This window comes from Aulonocara stuartgranti (genome assembly GCF_965226115.1).
Source record: "Aulonocara stuartgranti genome assembly, chromosome: 14".
Taxonomy (NCBI): domain Eukaryota; kingdom Metazoa; phylum Chordata; class Actinopteri; order Cichliformes; family Cichlidae; genus Aulonocara; species Aulonocara stuartgranti.
This window is the reverse complement of record NC_138950.1, coordinates 36,782,084-36,802,356: the sequence shown is the minus strand read 5'-3', so window position 1 is coordinate 36,802,356 and position 20,273 is coordinate 36,782,084. Positions and strand designations below refer to the sequence as shown.

Genomic DNA, 20,273 nt, shown 5'->3' with positions numbered 1-20,273 from the left:
GCCTGTTCTTAAAAACATGTAAGTAAGTAAAGTAAGTAAGTAAAATTTTATTTATATAGCACATTTCTAGATAAAAGATCACAAAGTGCTTTACAAGGTATAGGAACAGATTAAAAAGACAAAGTACAGTCAAAAGTTAACAAAATGCAATTTTAAAAAGATGTGTTTTTAGCTGTTTTTTAAAAGTAATCAGTGAATCAGCAGATCTTAAGTTCTGAGGAAGAGAATTCCATAGTCTGGGGGCCACAGTAGCAAAAGCTCAATCACCCCTAGTTTTCAGTCTCGTATACTGAATAACAAGTAGGCCCTGACCACAAGACCTCAGAGACCTACTAGGGGCATAGGGCTGTAAAAGTTCAATGATGTATGATGGTGCTTGTTCTTGAAGAGCCTTAAATGTCAGAACCAGAATCTTAAAGTGGACTCTGAATTCGACAGGGAGCCAGTGTAACTGTATAAGCAACGGTGTTATATGTGAGTATTTCGATGTTTTCGTCAGAAGCCTTGCTGCAGCATTTTGGACAATCTGCAGACGCTCCAGGGAACTTTTGTTTAAATATGTGAACAGTGAATTGCAATAGTCCAGTCGTGATGAAATAAAAGCATGAATAACAATCTCCAGTTCAGTATGAGCTATTATGGGGCTCAATTTAGAAATATTTCTTAAATGATAGAAGCAAGACCGAACCAGAGATTTGACGTGAATATCCAATGTAAGAGCAGGATCGAAGGTTATCCCTAGGTTCCTGATAGATGGTTTCACAAACGTTGAAAGGGGACCAAGAGCATTCATTATGCTGGGTACATGTCTGTCTGGAGCACATAAAAGGACTTCAGTTTTATTTTCATTTAGTTGGAGGAAGTTTTCAGCCATCCAGCCTTTAATGGTTTCCAAACACACATTTAAAATCCGCAGCTTAGAAGCATCTTCAGGTTTAAAAGATATATATAGTTGGATGTCGTCTGCGTAGCAGTGGTAACAAATATCCTCAAAAGGGCTCAAAATATGCTGGAGAGGAAGTAAATAAATTAAAAACAATAATGGCCCCAGCACAGAGCCTTGTGGCACACCAAAGGACAGGGACGTAGAAGATGACCTGTACTTAGAAACTGCCACAGAAGAGTATCATTCACAGAGATACGAGGAGAACCACTCTAAGGCAGACCCAGATACACCGACCCAGTATTTCAGCCTATCAAGCAAAATATAATGGTCAACGGTGTCAAAGGCCAACGTGAGATCCAACATTAAGAGAACAGAACACTTACCTGCATCGTTTTGCATCAGAATGTCATTGGAAACTCTAAGAAGGGCTGTTTCAGTAGAATGAGCTTTGACTGAAATTTGTCAAAGATATTATATTTGTCTAAAACTGCTGTAAGCTGCTTCGCCACAATCTTCTCTAAAATCTTAGCAATTAACGGTATTTTTGAGATCGGTCTGTAGTTGCTAGTGAGAGATGGGTCCAGCATAGGCTTTTTTAACAGGGGGTATATAACAGCAGTTTTAAAATAGGCAGGGACTTTGCCAGATCTCAAAGAGGTGTTAATTATAGTGAGCATACAGGGACCAATAGAGTAAAAGAAATTTTTGAATAACGATGCGGGTAAAATGTCGAGTGAACAAGAGGATACTTTTGTTGCACTAACTATTTTTCCCAGCTCGGATAGTGAAACAGGTAAAAATCTTTCTAAAACAACAGGCCGAACTGGCGTGGGAACTGACAGTGCAGATGCTGATGGGGACAATTTTTTCCTTATATTGCTAATTTTTTCTAAAAAGAAAGCAAGAAATGTTTCACAGTCTTCAGCAGAAGAAATAATGGCAGCAGGTGGAGCAGGAGTAATGATATCAGTAATAGTATCAAATAAGACCTTAGGATTACCTCTGCTCTTTGCAACCAACTGAGAAAATGTACGTTCTCTGCGGCATTGAGCTCCTCCGGCAGGCTGTTCCACAGACGAGGACCATACCACTGAAAAGCTGCCTCTCCGTGAGTATGTGTCCTGACTTTAGGAACGATCAAAACGCCAGTACCAGAGGACCTCAGGGTCCATGAGGGTTCATATGATAGAAGCAGATCTGAGAGATAAGAAGGCCCAAGACCATTAAGACATTTAAAAACCAATAAAAGAACTTTAAAATCGATCCTGAAACACACGGGGAGCCAGTGCAGCGATTCTAAAACCGGTGTAATGTGGGCCCGCCCTCTGGTCTTCGTCAGCACACGAGTTGCAGAGTTTTATAAAAGTTGTAAAGGAGAAATATTCTTTTTGGGAAGACCAGAGAGCAGGGCATTACAGTAATCAATGCGACTGGTAATAAAAGCATGCATCAACATCTCCATGTTGGCCCGAGAGAGAATAGGGCGGACTCTGGCTATATTTTTTAGATGATAAAATCCAGTTTTGGTTACATGTTTAGTATGTGGGATAAAACCAAGCTCAGAGTCGAAAATAACACCCAGGTTTTTCACTTGTAGCGAAGGACATAGTGAAAATGCCTGTAATTTAGACAAGAGTATCTCTCTCTGAGCAACAGGTTCTCACTCCCAACTCGTCAAATGTGTGACGCATGGTCAGGCTCCCTCTGCTTCACTTATCGACGCGCAGGGTACCCCCCTCGCGTCGAGAATTGACGTGCAGGGTCCTCTCATTGAATACTATAGAGCTCCCTTAACGTTGCTTATTGACGACAAGAGATTGCCGCGGAAGAGCCTGTTGTCCGTATATTTATATATTTCCGAAATCACATCGTAGTGACGTATACTGAACACAATAAATTATATAATGTAAACAACTACCTGAAAAACAGGTAGAACGATGCTTTTGTATCGTTTATTGCATTTATGGAGGGAATGATGTATGTTGGGTAATGGACCAGCTAGCGACTGGGTGACTTTATTCACCCCCTTCGGCTGTTATCAGTCCATACAATGGGCGTTATTAGCACAAATCAGTCCCATAGATATGGACCATCTCCTGCTAGATTGTTCAGAAGGTTGTTATCATCCATCCAGATGGAGGATCACTAACAGGAGCGTGGGAAGACTCCAGAATCCACTCTGGCTGGAATCCGGTGGATAAAGCAGTGTGTACAGGTAAGACCATTTAAACGGACAGCATTTATAGAATGACTATTAAAAGTCAGCGAGTGTCAGTAATGTTAATGTGGTTATGTTAGTAATACACCGAGTGCTAATATAACAGCTTTAAGATGCATTTGTAGATATTATTACGTGTTTTACCGAATTAATGGTGCTAGCTTAAAGTTACGGTGTAAACGTTTGCTTATATTGGAGTAAAGCTGTTACTGTTTAAACGATGTTAGCACAGAAATATTAGCTTCTGTCATGACTGATGAAGTTACTAGTTAATAAAGTTTTCAGTAAAGTGTCTAATCGCAGCCACAGACTGACAGCAAATATCTCGATTAGCTTCAGTGCATCTATAATAAATATGTGCAAGTTTCAGTGCTTCCTTTAAACTGTATGATACTTACAGGGAGTGCAGAATTATTAGGCAAATGAGTATTTTGTCCAGATCATCCTCTTCATGCATGATGTCTTACTCCAAGCTGTATAGGCTCGAAAGCCTACTACCAATTAAGCATATTAGGTGATGTGCATCTCTGTAATGAGAAGGGGTGTGGTCTAATGACATCAACACCCTATATCAGGTGTGCATAATTATTAGGCAACGTCCTTTCCTTCGGCAAAATGGGTCAAAAGAAGGACTTGACAGGCTCAGAAAAGTCAAAAATAGTGAGATATCTTGCAGAGGGATGCAGCAGTCTCAACATTGCAAAGCTTCTGAAGCGTGATCATCGAACAATCAAGCGTTTCATTCAAAATAGTCAACAGGGTCGCAAGAAGCGTGTGGAAAAACCAAGGCGCAAAATAACTGCCCATGAACTGGGAAAAGTCAAGCGTGCAGCTGCCAAGATGCCACTTGCCACCAGTTTGGCCATATTTCAGAGCTGCAACATCACTGGAGTGCCCAAAAGCACAAGGTGTGCAATACTCAGAGACATGGCCAAGGTAAGAAAGGCTGAAAGACGACCACCACTGAACAAGACACACAAGCTGAAACGTCAAGACTGGGCCAAGAAATATCTCAAGACTGGTTTTTCTAAGGTTTTATGGACTGATGAAATGAGAGTGAGTCTTGATGGGCCAGATGGATGGGCGCGTGGCTGGATTGGTAAAGGGCAGAGAGCTCCAGTCCGACTCAGACGCCAGCAAGGTGGAGGTGGAGTACTGGTTTGGGCTGGTATCATCAAAGATGAGCTTGTGGGGCCTTTTCGGGTTGAGGATGGAGTCAAGCTCAACTCCCAGTCCTACTGCCAGTTTCTGGAAGACACCTTCTTCAAGCAGTGGTACAGGAAGAAGTCTGCATCCTTCAAGAAAAACATGATTTTCATGCAGGACAATGCTCCATCACACGCGTCCAAGTACTCCACAGCGTGGCTGGCAAGAAAGGGTATAAAAGAAGAAAAACCTTTCTGATCTGATCTGAACCCCATTGAGAACCTGTGGTCCATCATCAAATGTGAGATTTACAAGGAGGGAAAACAGCACACCTCTCTGAACAGTGTCTGGGAGGCTGTGGTTGCTGCTGCACGCAATGTTGATGGTGAACAGATCAAAACACTGACAGAATCCATGGATGGCAGGCTTTTGAGTGTCCTTGCAAAGAAAGGTGGCTATATTGGTCACTGATTTGTTTTTGTTTTGTTTTTGAATGTCAGAAATGTATATTTGTGAATGTGGAGATGTTATATTGGTTTCACTGGTAAAAATAAATAATTGAAATGGGTATATATTTGTTTTTTGTTAAGTTGCCTAATAATTATGCACAGTAATAGTCACCTGCACACACAGATATCCCCCTAAAATAGCTAAAACTAAAAACAAACTAAAAACTACTTCCAACAACATTCAGCTTTGATATTAATGAGTTTTTTGGATTCATTGAGAACATGGTTGTTGTTCAATAATAAAATGATTCCTCAAAAATACAACTTGCCTAATAATTCTGCACTCCTGTCTGTATAATGACCCAGGGTCAGTGTAAAATACAATCCTAGCTGTGTGAACAAAGCCTGGCTCCTTTAATCCTGCATGAAAAACCTCAGGATGCAGGCTATTATTACTCTTTCCTGCTGGCACACCTGTCACACTTGAGAGTCAGCTAGACACTTACAGTGACGTGGACATCATGCAGAGACTGCCAGACACTGTAATACTGCAAATGATCTGTGACTCATGTTAACACTAAACTTTAAACGGTATCTCTGTGTCTCTGTGTGCTGAACATTTAGGATTGAGTCAGGCTGCATCAGCTGAAGCTGTTATTTGTATATATCAGTATTTTTTTAATTCAGGTGTGGGGAAAATACATAAGACTGCAGTGAAGCGATGTACCAGAGTAATCCCTGGCCAAAGGTATCGTACTTAAATCAGACTACTGATCCAGCCACATCAGCCTTTTGTGAGGTCTGTTTAAAGTAGACTAAAAGTGAGCTGCAGGTTCCTGAGAGGTGGACTGTGAGCACAGAAACACATGTTCATACATACAGCTGCAGCAAACTTACATTAATTTTAAATAGATTTGTTACTCTGATGTCTGTCTCTGTGTTAGTCCTCTGACAGACTGGTGACCTGTCCAGGTGTGTTCTACCTATGACTACTGGGACAGGCTCTAGCCTCTGTAAAATAAATTTTCTGTTATTCTCATTTAAAGTATTTAAGTGCTTATGCATATGCTTAGTTGTGACACTGTTACTGTTCAGTGAAAGTTTCTAAAACTAGATGAACTTACTTCAGCATCAGCAGTTTGAGAAAACAACTCCCTTTACAGGTGCTGATAACGCCAAGGGCACAAAACAGCATAACCATTGATCCGTCTAAGTGTGGTAGAATCAGTTTGTAACTTCCTCCCTCTTCCTTGGAATGCATAAAGGAGTAGGAGTACAACTTCTATGGCAGAGCTGACATGACTGAACTGTGATGTTTGATGTGTGTTGGCGCAGTAATAAATAGCTTGATCACAGCTCTTTCTGTGTTGCAGACTTTATTTAAAAAATTCCACGACACCTCCCACCCTCCCACTGTGAACATGAATTGAATATTCAGAAGACATTTGTTTAAATAGCTCTAGAAATCTGAGCTGTTGGTGTGTCCTTGGATTGTGTGGTAATAATATTAGAGCTAGCAATCTTTCTTACTGAATCTCTACTATGAGTCATGTTACCTGAGATTAATTCTATGTTTACCTGTCAGCCTGGACGAATGTGCTGTGTGAAGGAAATTAAATTAAATCAGATCTGAACTGTTTACATTTGAGGAACCTGTTCATATTTAATTGAAATATGAACGAGTGCTTTGTTTTGTTTTTGATTGCTGATTCCAAGATAGTCTTTGTGGAAATCCTCTTTGGCTTTTTGTTATTTTAATTCTCTTTTCTGTTTTCCAGAACAGTTCTCCACAGTCGCTGTCCACATGGGTCAGTGGGACCAAGAAGCACTCTGCTAATGTGTGGACTCTGACCAGCAACATCCAGCAAGACCCAGACAGCATTTTCTATCTCCCAGCTGGAGGTTTTTGTTTGTCTGTGACTGGAGAGTCAGATTTTTGTTGAGCTTCACACTTGCAGAGGTAAGTCAGTTTGCAGAGATCCCTCCCACCCTGGCTTTTATGTGCTAGATTTCTTATCTGAAACAGTAATATTTCAGTGACTGCTGCTTATACCACAGGTTAATACACTCTACTGATCCCTGATAGGAGAATCATCAATTTTGGGCTTTGTTGTCCTCGGTCTTTTTGCAGGATCAGAAAACAAAACCAGGAGGCACGTAAATGTTTCTTCTCCATGATGTTTCTTCAAATGTTTCTTCTGGATGATGAGAAGACTGTGACACGGGATGCCACCTTTGGTCTTGTGATGAAGCAAAGCTCAGGAAGAAGTGTGATTAAATGGTACCCACATGTTGAGAAGGATGTACAGGGGCACCTGCAGCCAAATCCAAGCTTCGGGTTAATTGTAGTTGCAGAACACTATAGGACTGAGACATCTGAGGCATCAAATGTTTGATTAAACGGATGAAAAAGAGAAGTTTCTTCCCTATAATTATCACTTTTTAAAATCTGTAGCAACTTCAAGTCTGTCAGCATGCTGAGCATGCTCAGAATGTGACAATATATTTTTGTTCAATATTTAATTTCTTTCAGTTGCAATTGTTAAATGAAAAAAAAAATATTCTTATAATTTAGCAAACTAATTTATCAAAAATATATATACATATATCTGTATTAGTTTTAATAAATTAATTTGACACCTGTATTGAAAATACCATATTGTATTCATACAGAATCAGTTTGGTATCATTGTTTGTCTGATTGCTGAAACTAAGAGCTGCTTTGATCTGTTAAGATCTAAAGTATCCAAAGTTGAGCTCTAATGTTTCTTCACCCCTGTGTGTGTGATATGTGATTTCCTACATGCTGGCAGAGCAGCAGTTTGTGCTCACAGATGGTGACGGTGTGGAGAGACGGTGGTGTTTCCTCAGAAGAACCAGCAGAGTCACAAAGGACACCAGTCCATCTCACCACCTTGACTTGCTGACTGATGCTCATCTGCACTGCACAGAGGAAATCAACTGACTGAGGTTTGTCCAGTGACGTGTTATGAAATGTATATTTGTTTTATGCTTACAGATATGTTTTTCTTGACAGAGGCTCTGCAGAGGTTTGACAAAGCAGAGAAAATATGTGCTTTACATTTTACTGTGATTTATTGAGATATTTGTTGCCTGATGTTCAGCAGGAATGGAGAAATAGAATCAAAGGAGATGTTTTTGATGTTTTTGTAATGATGTAAGTAAATCTTCAATATTATTTATTTGCTTGGTTATATTAGGAGTGTTTCCTGGAGTCATCATCCAGGTAAAGTGACGTGGATCAGTGGATACACTTGTCTCCCCTTTAAAGGAGACGATCCAAGTCATCCTTAAATGTTAGTGCTTTCAAATACACAAACATTTTTAAAGGACAGAAATGAACATCCAACTTTGACTGTAATACAAAATAAATCTTTGCATGTGTGTTTTCAAACTCTCAGATGGGCAGTATATCAGTCTTGGACTGTCTAACCTGCCGGAGCAGCACTGAATGACCACCACACATGAGCATGTTCCTGCAACATTCAGCATCTGATCCTTCATCTGTGTGCTGCTGCTTTTGGTAAGTAGAGTTACCCAACTACAGTAACTCTAAACACATGCCATCCATTTCTAACGGCCTGGTTACTTCCTGTCAGTTACTTTAGAAACCATGTGGTCACCTGACCTAACACTGTTTCTTCTTCTTCCCCTTAATGTTGAAGTGTCAAATGTCAAACAGCTGGAGAGGAAACTACACCAGTGTACTGGGATGTTTCAGCAACACGTGCCAGATGCTGTTCCTTCATGGTGACATCACCAGAGACAGCCCCGCCCGCCTCAGGACCTCGCCATTGATCATGATGATTATAATGATGACAGCAAGTGGAACTAAGACTGTAAAAATCCATGACCAGAATGTTTAGATGCTTTCTAATTATTAATGAATACTGAGTTTTTGTCTCTCCCTTTTTTTTTTTTACCTCATTTGTTACTAACAAAGTTCACCAAACTCACACAGTTTACATTCTGTATGTTTCCATCAAGGTTTATTTTCTTAGAAATCATAGTTTTTCTCCTTTTGTCTTTTGTAATTGATGATAATTCAGTGAATATACTGCGCTGCTTCCTTTTATTGCGTCACACATTGCTTTAAGTTTTTCAGAGTCCAGTTATTTTTTACTGCTGTTTGAATTCTCTGTATGTTTGACCCTGTAGACTGTTTGATGGACTGCTTGTCTTCCTGTTTGTAACTGCCGCCTGTTTTTGACTAAAGATTTGGATTTCTGACTTTAACACAGCCTCTGCGTGTCCTCCCTTTGTGTCCTCTTCCTCTGTGAATGTGTTGCATGTGTCACAGATTCGTTTTATTAACAGCTTTCCCACAGTGAGTTGCATCAGCATTCATTCACAGCACATTTCAGAAGGATTCAGATTAATAGAGTGATCTTATAGTCAGAATTATCCTGACAGAGTGCCACTGTAAATTATCTTTCATCAAGTAAATTTTAAAGTTCAGTATTTCAAAGCAGGAGTTATGAAGAATCATACTGGCATTAGGACTAATAATATGTACTTACAAAGTCAAAGTTTTTTAATTATGCTACAATATTGGAAGACAATCAACTTTTAGTGTTTTCCGCATATTAATTATTCTGAAATAGAGATGGTGACCCTAACTGTACAGAAGCACACTAAACAACTGACAATCTAACAGACATCATTGGCCCGAGCCGTCATGCACAGTGAGTCTGATCCTTTGCTGTGAGAGTCTGACAAGCATATTTCTGGTCAGTTTGGAAGAAATAATATCACAGTGTTGATCTTTCTTTCAATATTCCTTTTACAACATAAACTGTGATCAAAGCTACTTATGTTCACAGCATGTAATAATACTGACAGTCCAGGGCATTGTGGTCTGTTGAGCTAGGGTTAGGGTTAGGGTTAGCAATTCAGACATACAGTGGGGCAAAAAAGTATTTAGTCAGCCACCGATTGTGCAAGTTCCCCCACCTAAAATGATGACAGAGGTCAGTAATTTGCACCAGAGGTACACTTCAACTGTGAGAGACAGAATGTGAAAAAAAAATCCATGAATCCACATGGTAGGATTTGTAAAGAATTTATTCGTAAATCAGGGTGGAAAATAAGTATTTGGTCAATAACAAAAATACAACTCAATACTTTGTAACATAACCTTTGTTGGCAATAACAGAGGTCAAACGTTTACTATAGGTCTTTACCAGGTTTGCACACACAGTAGCTGGTATTTTGGCCCATTCCTCCATGCAGATCTTCTCGAGAGCAGTGATGTTTTGGGGCTGTCGCCGAGCAACACGGACTTTCAACTCCCGCCACAGATTTTCTATGGGGTTGAGGTCTGGAGACTGGCTAGGCCACTCCAGGACTTTCAAATGCTTCTTACGGAGCCACTCCTTTGTTGCCCGGGCGGTGTGTTTTGGATCATTGTCATGTTGGAAGACCCAGCCTCGTTTCATCTTCAAAGTTCTCACTGATGGAAGGAGGTTTTGGCTCAAAATCTCACGATACATGGCCCCATTCATTCTGTCCTTAACACGGATCAGTCGTCCTGTCCCCTTGGCAGAAAAACAGCCCCATAGCATGATGTTTCCACCCCCATGCTTCACAGTAGGTATGGTGTTCTTGGGATGCAACTCAGTATTCTTCTTCCTCCAAACACGACGAGTTGAGTTTATACCAAAAAGTTCTACTTTGGTTTCATCTGACCACATGACATTCTCCCAATCCTCTGCTGTATCATCCATGTGCTCTCTGGCAAACTTCAGACGGGCCTGGACATGCACTGGCTTCAGCAGCGGAACACGTCTGGCACTGCGGGATTTGATTCCCTGCCGTTGTAGTGTGTTACTGATGGTGACCTTTGTTACTTTGGTCCCAGCTCTCTGCAGGTCATTCACCAGGTCCCCCCGTGTGGTTCTGGGATCTTTGCTCAGCGTTCTCATGATCATTTTGACCCCACGGGATGAGATCTTGCGTGGAGCCCCAGATCGAGGGAGATTATCAGTGGTCTTGTATGTCTTCCATTTCCTGATGATTGCTCCCGCAGTTGATTATTTCACACCAAGCTGCTTGCCTATTGTAGATTCACTCTTCCCAGTCTGGTGCAGGTCTACAATACTTTTCCTGGTGTCCTTCGAAAGCTCTTTGGTCTTGGCCATGGCGAAGTTTGGAGTCTGACTGTTTGAGGCTGTGGACAGGTGTCTTTTATACAGATGATGAGTTCAAACAGGTGCCATTCATACAGGTAACGAGTGGGGGACAGAAAAGCTTCTTACAGAAGACGTTACAGGTCTGTGAGAGCCAGAGATTTTCCTTGTTTGAGGTGACCAAATACTTATTTTCCACCCTGATTTACGAATAAATTCTTTACAAATCCTACCATGTGGTTTCATGGATTTTTTTTCCACATTCTGTCTCTCACAGTTGAAGTGTACCTCTGGTGCAAATTACTGACCTCTGTCATCATTTTAAGTGGGGGAACTTGCACAATCGGTGGCTGACTAAATACTTTTTTGCCCCACTGTATGTAATACATCTCTGACATGGGCCACTGTTCGCAGTGTTGGGAAATCCATACCAGGCTGGAACGAGTCAAGGTAGGTGAGCATCCACGAGAAGACACAGCAGATGCATCCTACTAATACTGACAGGACCAGGAGACTCCAGAAACCGAGAATCTTCTCTTCAGTGCCATCCTCTCCTGTCACCCTCTCTGCCCGCAGCTCTTAGAGTATGGGGTAGCTAAGGGCGCAGAGAAACCCTTATTACTAATTTGTATTATAATTCAATTTTCATGAAATATTCATATTCAGTATCGGTCCTTTTATATTATAACCACATATCCACCCAGGCTCATGGTGGGGCAGGGCTCTGTCCTGGGATGCTTGAGTACAAGGTAATGTACACCTGGCCAGGTATCCAGTCTGTCAGAATTGTTTTCAATATTTGGTTCAAAAACATGAGTGACAACAAAAATCCAACTAGGATTCTTGCATATGATGAATGAAGTCTGTCTTTGACTGTATTGTCCAGCTGATCCATCAAACCCCCAGTAGGTGATCCTTATTCATGACATAACACGGCAACAATGTAAAATACTAAACAGCAACAGTCTAAATGTAAAGTGCATTCTAAACTCCTCTTCAATAAATTATATGCAAAGAGTCATTCAGGACTGTAAAACGTGAACTACAGAACCCAGAGTCTTCATCATTAAATCTTTGGTTTCTTCATTTTTCTATCCTATATCAAATACTTTAAAGGTTAGGTTAGGTAAAGTTGCATTCTCATGGTGAGGCAAAGTGCTTTATGTGTGTGTGTGCGTGTCATGAACGGCTATAAAAGGCCTATAATTAAAGAACAAAGCGGGGTTTGAGTTCGAGTTACGGCAGACTGTCACTACTTGTAAATGGAACGCAGCCTTCCTACGGCGGATAGCTAATAACAGGAATCGGACGCGGTCCACCCAAGTCCACAGCAACCACCATAGCAACCGCCTAGCATGACCTTAAAAACATATTCTGTCTTCATAACTATCAAAAACGTGAAATGATTTGCGAGGGGGGGAAAGTGTTACAGCTGCAGAGAGCTATGGCAGTATCTTTGGAAGCTGTTTACATAGCTAATAATATACGATGTAACTATGGAGACAGTCAGTCACGTGAGCTAGCGGTGCATGTTCCATCCATCCATCTTCATCCGTTTTATCCAAGGCCGGGTCGCGGGGGCAGCAGCCTAAGCAGAGAGGCCCAGACCTCCCTCTCCCCAGCCACCTCCTCCAGCTTATCCGGGGGAACACCAAGGCGTTCCCAGGCCAGCCAGCGTGTCCTGGGTCTGCCTCGGGACCTCTTCCCAGTGGGACATGCCCGGAACACCTCACCCAGGAGACATCTTTGTCAGATGCCCGAACCACCTCAGCTGGCTCCTTTCGATGTGGAGCAGCAGCGGCTCTACTCTGAGCCCCTCCCGGATGGCCAAACTTCTCACCCTATCTCTAAGGGAGAGGCCAGCCACCCTTCGGAGGAACCTCATTTCTGCCGCTTGTATCCGCGATCTCATTCTTTCGGTCACTACCCACAGCTCGTGGCCATAGGTGAGGGTAGGGACGTAGATCGACCGGTAAATTAAGAGCTTTGCTTTTACACTCAGCTCCCTCTTCACCACGACGGACCGGTGCAGCGTCTGCATTACTGCAGCTGCAGCCCCAATCTGTCTGTCGATCTCCGGCTCCCTTCTCCCATCACTCGCGAACAAGACCCCGAGATACTTGAACTCCTCCACTTGGGGCAGGAACTCATCCCTGACCCGGAGTGGGCACTCCACCCTTTTCCGGCTGAGAACCATGGCCTCAGATTTGGAGGTGCTGAGCCTCATTCCCGCTGCTTCACACTCGGCTGCGAACCGTTCCAGTGTGAGCTGGAGACCCGATGAAGCAAACAGAACCACATCATCCGCAAAAATCAGAGATGAGATTCTGAGGCCACCAAAGTGAAAGCCCACTCCGCCACTTGGCTGCGCCTAGAAATCCTGTCCATAAAAATTATGAACAGAACCGGTGACAAAGGGCAGCCCTGGCAGAGCCCATCACCCACTGGGAACAAGCCCGACTTATTGCCGGCAATGCGAACCAAGCTCTTGCAACGGACAACCGTTGCAAGAGATTCTGGCAAACTGTCAGGCGTCTCAGGAAGGGAAAGCGGTGCTCTACCTGCACTGTGTATAGTGCTGGCGGAGCGCTGCTGACATCGACTGAGAAAATGGTCAGGTGGTGGAAGGAATACTTCGAGGACATGTCTTCCGAGGAGGAGCAAGAGTCTGGGGATGAGGGGAATGACCCGCCAATTTCCAGGGGCAAGGTCACTGAGGCAGTTAAACAACTCCTTGGTGGCATATCCCCTGGTGTTGATGAGGTCCGCCCCGAGTTCCTGAAGGCTCTGGACATTGTAGAGCTGTCCTGGTTGACACGCCTCTACAATGTTGCGTGGAGATCAGGGGCAGTACCCCTGGACTGGCAGACTGGGGTGGTGGTCCCCATCTTTAAGAAGGGAGACCGGAGGGTGTGTTCCAACTACAGGGGGATCACACTCCTCAGCCTCCCTGGGAAAGTCTATGCCAGGGTGCTGGAAAGGAGAGTTCGTCCGCTAGTCGAACCTCGGATACAGGAGGAACAATGTGGTTTTCGTCCTGGTCGCGGAACACTGGACCAGCTCTTTATCCTCTCAAGGATACTTGAGGGTGCATGGGAGTTTGCCCAACCAGTGTACATGTGTTTTGTGGACTTGGAGAAGGCATTCGACCGTGTTCGAAAGTCTTTTTCCAAGGCCTCTCCGAACTCCTCCCACACCCGAGTTTTTGCTTCAGCCACTGCCCGAGCCGCATTCTGCTTGGCCTGTCGATACCTGTCGGCTGCCTCCGGAGTCCCACAGGCTAACCAAGCCCGATAGGACTCCTTCTTCAGCCTAGTGGCTCCCTTCACCTCTGGTGTCCACCATTTGGTTCGGAGATTACCACCACGGCAGGCACCAACCACCTTGCGGCCGCAGCTCAATGCAGCAGCTTCGGCAATGGAGACGCTGAACATGGTCCATTCAGACTCAATGTCCCCAGTCTCCCTCGGAATGCTGTTGAAGCTCTGCCGGAGGTGTGCGTTGAAGATCTCGCGGACTGGGGCCTCTGCTAGACGTTCCCAGCACACCCTCACTACGCGTTTAGGTGCACCGGGTCTGTCCAGTGTCCTCCCCCGCCATGTCTCCACTCTAATTCTGTTGTTTTCATTCAAATTCCATTCTTGTCATTCGAATTCTGTTGTTTTCTTTCAAATTCTGTTGTTTTTTTTCTAATTCAGTTCTTTTCATTCTAATTCAGTTCTTTACATTCTAATTCTGTTGTTTTCATTCTAATTCTGTTGTTATTCGTTCAAAATCCGTTGTTTTCCTTCTAATCCAGTTCTTTTCATTCAAATTCCGTTCTTGTCATTCTAATTCTGTTGTTTTCATTCAAATTATGTTGTTTTCATTCTATTTCTGTCATTTTCATTCAAATTCGGTTCTTGTCATTCTAATTCTGTTGTTTTCTTTCAAATTCTGTTGTTTTCATTCTAATTCTGTTGTTTTCATTCAAATTTTGTTGTTTTCTTTCTAATACTGTTTTTTCATTCAAATTTTGTTCTTTTCATTCTTATTCTGTTCTTTTCCTTCTAATTCAGTTCTTTTCATTCTAATTCAGTTATTTTCATTCTAATTCTTTTGTTTTCATTCTGATTCTATTGTTTTCATTTAAATTCCTGTGTTTTCATTCAAAGTCCGTTCTTCTCATTCTAATTCTGTCTGTATTTGTTCGAAATCCGTTGTTTTCCTTATAATCCAGTTCTTTTCATTTAAATTTTGTTCTTTTCATTCAAATTCCATTCTTGTCATTCTAATTCGTTTGGTTTTTGTTCGAAATCCGTTGTTTTCCTTATAATTCAGTTCTTTTCATTTAAATTTTGTTGTTTTCATTCAAATTTTGTTGTTTTCTTTCAATTCCGGTGTTTTCATTCAAATTCCATTCTTGTCATTCTAATTCAGCTGTTTTCATTCTGATTCTGTTGTTTTCATTCTAATTATTGTTTTTTTCATTCAAATTCTGTTGTTTTCATTCTAATTATTGTTTTTTCATTCAAATTCCGTTTATGTCATTCTAATTCTGTTGTTTTCATTCAAAATCCGTTGTTTTCCTTCTAATCCAGTTCTTTTCATTCAAAGTCCATTCTTGTCATTCTAATTCTGTTGTTGTCATTCTATTTCTGTTGTTTTCATTCAAATTCTGTTCTTGTCATTCTAATTCTGTTGTTTTCTTTCAAATTCTGTTGTTTTCCTTCTAATTCTGTTGTTTTCATTCAAATTTTGTTGTTTTCTTTCAACTTCCGGTGTTTTCATTCAAATTCCATTCTTGTCATTCTAATTCTGTTTTTTCATTCAAATGTTGTTGTTTTCATTCAAATTCTGTTGTTTTCATTCAAATTTTGTTGTTTTCTTTCAATTCCGGTGTTTTCATTCAAATTCCATTCTTGTCATTCTAATTCAGTTGTTTTCATTCTAATTCTGTTATTTTCATTCAAATTATTGTTTTTTCATTCAAATTCCGTTTATGTCATTCTAATTCTGTTGTTTTCTTTCAAAATCCGTTGTTTTCCTTCTAATCCAGTTCTTTTCATTCAAATTCCGTTCTTGTCTTTCTAATTCTGTTGTTTTGTTTCAAATTCTGTTGTTTTCCTTCTAATTCTGTTGTTTTCATTCAAATTTTGTTGTTTTCCTTCTAATCCAGTTCTTTTCATTCAAATTCCGTTCTTGTCTTTCTAATTGTGTTGTTTTGTTTCAAATTCTGTTGTTTTCCTTCTAATTCTGTTGTTTTCATTCAAATTTTGTTGTTTTCCTTCTAATCCGGTTCTTTTCATTCAAATTCCGTTGTTCTCTTTCAACTTCCGTTGTTTTCATTCAAATTTTGTTGTTTACTTTCAACTTCCGGTGTTTTCATTCAAATTCCATTCTTGTCATTCTAATTCTGTTTTTCTCATTCAAGTTCTTTTCTCTTTTTTCTAATACTGTATTTTCATTCAAATTTTGTTCTTTTCGTTCTAAATCAGTTCTTTTCATTCTAATTCTGTTCTTGTCATTCTAATTTTGTTGTTTTCGTCCGAAATCCGTTGTTTACCTTCTAATCCTGTTGTTTTCATTCAAATTCCTGTGTTTTCATTCAAATTCCGTTCTTGTCATTCTAATTCTGTTTTTTTCTTTCAAATTCTTTTCTTTTCCTTCTAATTCTGTTGTTTTCATTCTAATTCTGTTGTTTTCATTCAAATTCCTGTGTTTTCATTCAAATTCCGTTCTTGTCATTCTAATTCAGTTGTTTTCGTTCAAAGGCCGTGGTTTTCCTTATAATCCAGTTCTTTTCATTCAAATTCCGTTCTTGTCATTCTAATTCAGTTGTTTTCGTTCAAAGGCCGTGGTTTTCCTTATAATCCAGTTCTTTTCATTCAAATTCCGTTCTTGTCATTCTAATTCTGTTGTTTTCATTCAAATTGTGTTGTTTTCTTTCAACTTCCTGTGTTTTCATTCAACTTCCATTCTTGTCGTTCTAATTCTGTTTTTTCATTCAAATGTTGATCTTTTCATTCTAATTGTTACGTGCCAAGGGGTGTGGCTTTGCTTTTGTACTCTGTTTTGTGTTCTATTCATCTTTCAGGCGTCAGGCCTCCTCTGATTGGCCAGTTCGAAGTTGATTGGCAGGTGTCTATTGGCTGGACTGGGCTCAGTTGGCCAATCACACTCCAAGGAACACTACAAATGAGCCGCTCCCTGGCCAGCTGGTGGCTGCTGGCTTCTGCTTTGACAAACATTTGCGAACAAGCATCTTTATGTTGTGTGTGGTGGGAGGCTGGACAGGTAAGCCGGGGTACCCTATACACTGGTTGTAGATTTTACTCTGTTAGTCACACTAGGTTATGCGGTTGATGCCACCCTTGTATGTTTTCACTGACTTTTATCGAGTAGCTAGGTAGGCCTTTTGTTTTGCATTTTTCTTTCAGTTAGGCTAGGCCCTGGAAGCTACTGACCTCTTTTTGTTTTATTACTTTCTTTGATTTGGATCAACCGCCCAGTCCTCCTCCCCCACCTCTTTACTGTTGTTAAATTTGACTATCCAGGCAAGCACCCAATAAATCCTGCCTGATACTTAACTGTTCTGTGGTCTTCCTCCTTCATTGATTGTGGTTGTCCAGTGTTGCTGTCTCCTTCCTACCTTTGCCTCCGCCATGGTGGGGGGGACGTAACACTAATTCTGTTCTTTTCATTCAAATTCCATTCTTGTCATTCTAATTCTGTTTTTTTTTTCTTTCAAATTCTGTTGTTTTCATTCTACTTCTGTTGTTTTCATTCAAATTTATTTCTTTTCATTTTTATTCTGTTATTTTCCTTCTAATTCAGTTCTTTTCATTCTAATTCTATTGTTTTCATTCAAATTCCTGTGTTTTCATTCAAATTCCGTTCTTGTCGTTCTAATTCGTTTGGTTTTTGTTCGAAATCCATTATTTTCTTTATAATCCAGTTCTTTTCATTTAAATGTTTTTGTTTTCATTCAAATTTTGTTGTTTTAATTCTAATTCTGTTGTTTTCATTCAACTTCCGGTGTTTTCATTCAACTTCCATTCTTGTCATTCTAATTCTGTTGTTTTCTTTCAAATTCTGTTGTTTTCTTTCAACTTCTGGGCCCTATTTCAGGAAGCCGGTTTTGAAAACTCAGAGAGAAAAACGATACTCAGGGTTTAGTAACCCCGAACTGTCCAACTCGGAATATTCGGTTTCAGAAAGGCTGATAACAATTAGTTCAGTCAACGCGTAGTTGCTTTAACCCCAAGTTAAGTGCGCGCACGAGGATACATAAAGCCCTGATTAGTGGAGCACAGAATAAGCGAGTCACCATGGAGACGGAGGGAAAGAAGGCGCGGTCAATGTATTTTACAGCGCTTGAGGCCGAAATTCTGATGGCAGCATATGCCGATAACATGCAAATTTTGCGGAAAAAAAGTAACACAGCCTCAGCTGCAAAAGAAAGGGAGCATGCATGGCAAAACATAGCCGACAGAGTCAATGCGTGAGTGTTAATTTAAACATTGATCGAGGGATTTCCACCCATTTAACACGTTATTTTATTTTATTTTATTTTTCATTTTATACATTTGATTTCGTGATGTGAGCGCAGGTGCAACCCAACAGGCCCCAAACGTTCCTGGCAGCAAGTAAAAATGAAATATAAAAATATAGTCCAAACAGGTGAGGTGTAATTGTATTATGAGCCATAGTGCTTGGTCTGTTTGTCCCATGTAAATCAATTGCAGTTAGAGGCTACATTAATTTCCCCTCTGTAAGCACTTATTGAAATTATCTGAGCACATTACAAGTACATATTTGCTTACTCTGTATGCTCAAATGTGGCCCGTTATAGCCAACAGAAAAAAGCGGAGGCCCGAAAAACAGGTGGGGGTCCTCCACCACCACCACTCACAGAGGCTGAGCAGTTGGCCCTCAGCCAAAACAGTGGGCGCCCTGTGGCCGAAGGCATCTCTGCGGGGACATCCTCTGAGTCAATAACCCCGCAAGACACAAGTGCCGACATAAGGGGTAAATTCTAAATAATACATGATGTGCATACATCCGTTCTTCACAGTCACCTTTGCAGTGCCACTCATTCATTTGATAAACTCTTTACCATAATGGATTATTTTGTAGTGAAGTAATTTTCCGACTGATTTTGCCTTCCCTCAGTCTTGGTTGTCTTTGAGAGCATAATGACAATGAAGTGTAAGGTGATTGGTATCATTGTTAATTGCCATTTGGTCCCTTGTAAGTTATAAGTGACCTGTATAAACCTCATATTCTATCAGTTGATGGTGATGGTGTACTGCATCTGGTGCAGCCTCCTGTTGAGCCAGACCAACATGCAGTTGTGAGTAATACTCCACAGATTATATGAGTTTACAGTAGAACAGCAATGTTGTTAATTTCTTTACTGCAGGAAAATAATGAAGAAACATTGACAGCTGTTATAGAGGAGGAAGCAACAGAGGCACTTTATGAGGTTTACATCTTTTAATACTTTGTGTACAGGAAATACAGGCGACCAATAAAGCCAGTTGAACAAAAAATCTGTTTATTCTTCTTTCAACATGTTGAGGTGATGGGTCAAAAGAAATGATTGTGACATATGGTGTCTCTGACTGCGCTTCCATCTTGTATGTCTGTGGGAGGGTCAGGATGTTCATGGTTTGGATCACTGCTGATGTTTGGTTCAGAAGGACAGTGTTCTCCTCTAATTGTGGCAATGTTGTGAAGAATCACACATGCCACAATAATGTCACATGCCCTTTCTGGGGTGACCCTGAGTCTTTGCAGGCACTGGAACCGGGCCTTAAGCATTCCGATAGTCATTTCAATTCTGGCTCTTGTCCTGTAAGTAGCCAGATTATATCGCTGCTGTGGGCCCGGTTCAGGGTCAGGGTAAGGGGTAAGCAAATAGGGTAAACATGGATACCCCCTATCACCAAGCAAGTAGCCAGTGAACTCTCCTAAGACAGAAGGATACACTTCAGTTCAAATGTCCCTGAAGCAATTGGTCTTTATATATTTTAAAGTATTCTCAACTCACCATGTCCAAATTTTGTGCTCAGTGTACATTCACGGAATATTTGTGAGTCATGGACAGAGCCTGGCCACTTGGCTTCCACATTTGTGATAATGTTGGCAGCATCACATATGATCTTCACAGTGCAGAGAACACAAATTAGCATCCATTACTATAATGAAATGATTTGTTAGTTTGAAATGCTACAGGGAACTATGTACCTGCACATTAATGCTGTGGAAAGACTTCCTGTTCACATAGTCTCCTTCATTTACTGAAGGAGCAATGATTGGAATGTGAGTGCCATCTATACAGCCAATCACGCCTGGGAACCGTGAGAATAAATGTACAATTTAAGTAGTAGTCCAAGTATCACCACATCATACATTAAGTTTTGTTCATCCTGCTACCTGCA

The 20,273-nt window shown here is 41.0% G+C and overlaps 1 long non-coding RNA gene across 8 annotated transcripts; it reads left to right on the top strand.

Annotated features, from left to right (window-relative positions):
* The first annotated feature begins 800 nt into the window (after window positions 1–800).
* Window positions 801–8,942, top strand: LOC309687290. 8 transcript variants are annotated; one of them, XR_014270692.1, is made up of 8 exons: window positions 801–2,723; window positions 3,021–3,101; window positions 6,478–6,659; window positions 6,831–6,980; window positions 7,513–7,669; window positions 7,921–8,016; window positions 8,122–8,243; window positions 8,403–8,942. It is a non-coding gene; the product is annotated as an uncharacterized lncRNA (long non-coding RNA). The 8 variants fall into 8 exon arrangements; XR_014270693.1 differs by having other exon boundaries at window positions 801–2,727; XR_014270694.1 differs by having other exon boundaries at window positions 801–3,101; window positions 7,518–7,669.
* The last annotated feature ends 11,331 nt before the right edge of the window (window positions 8,943–20,273 follow it).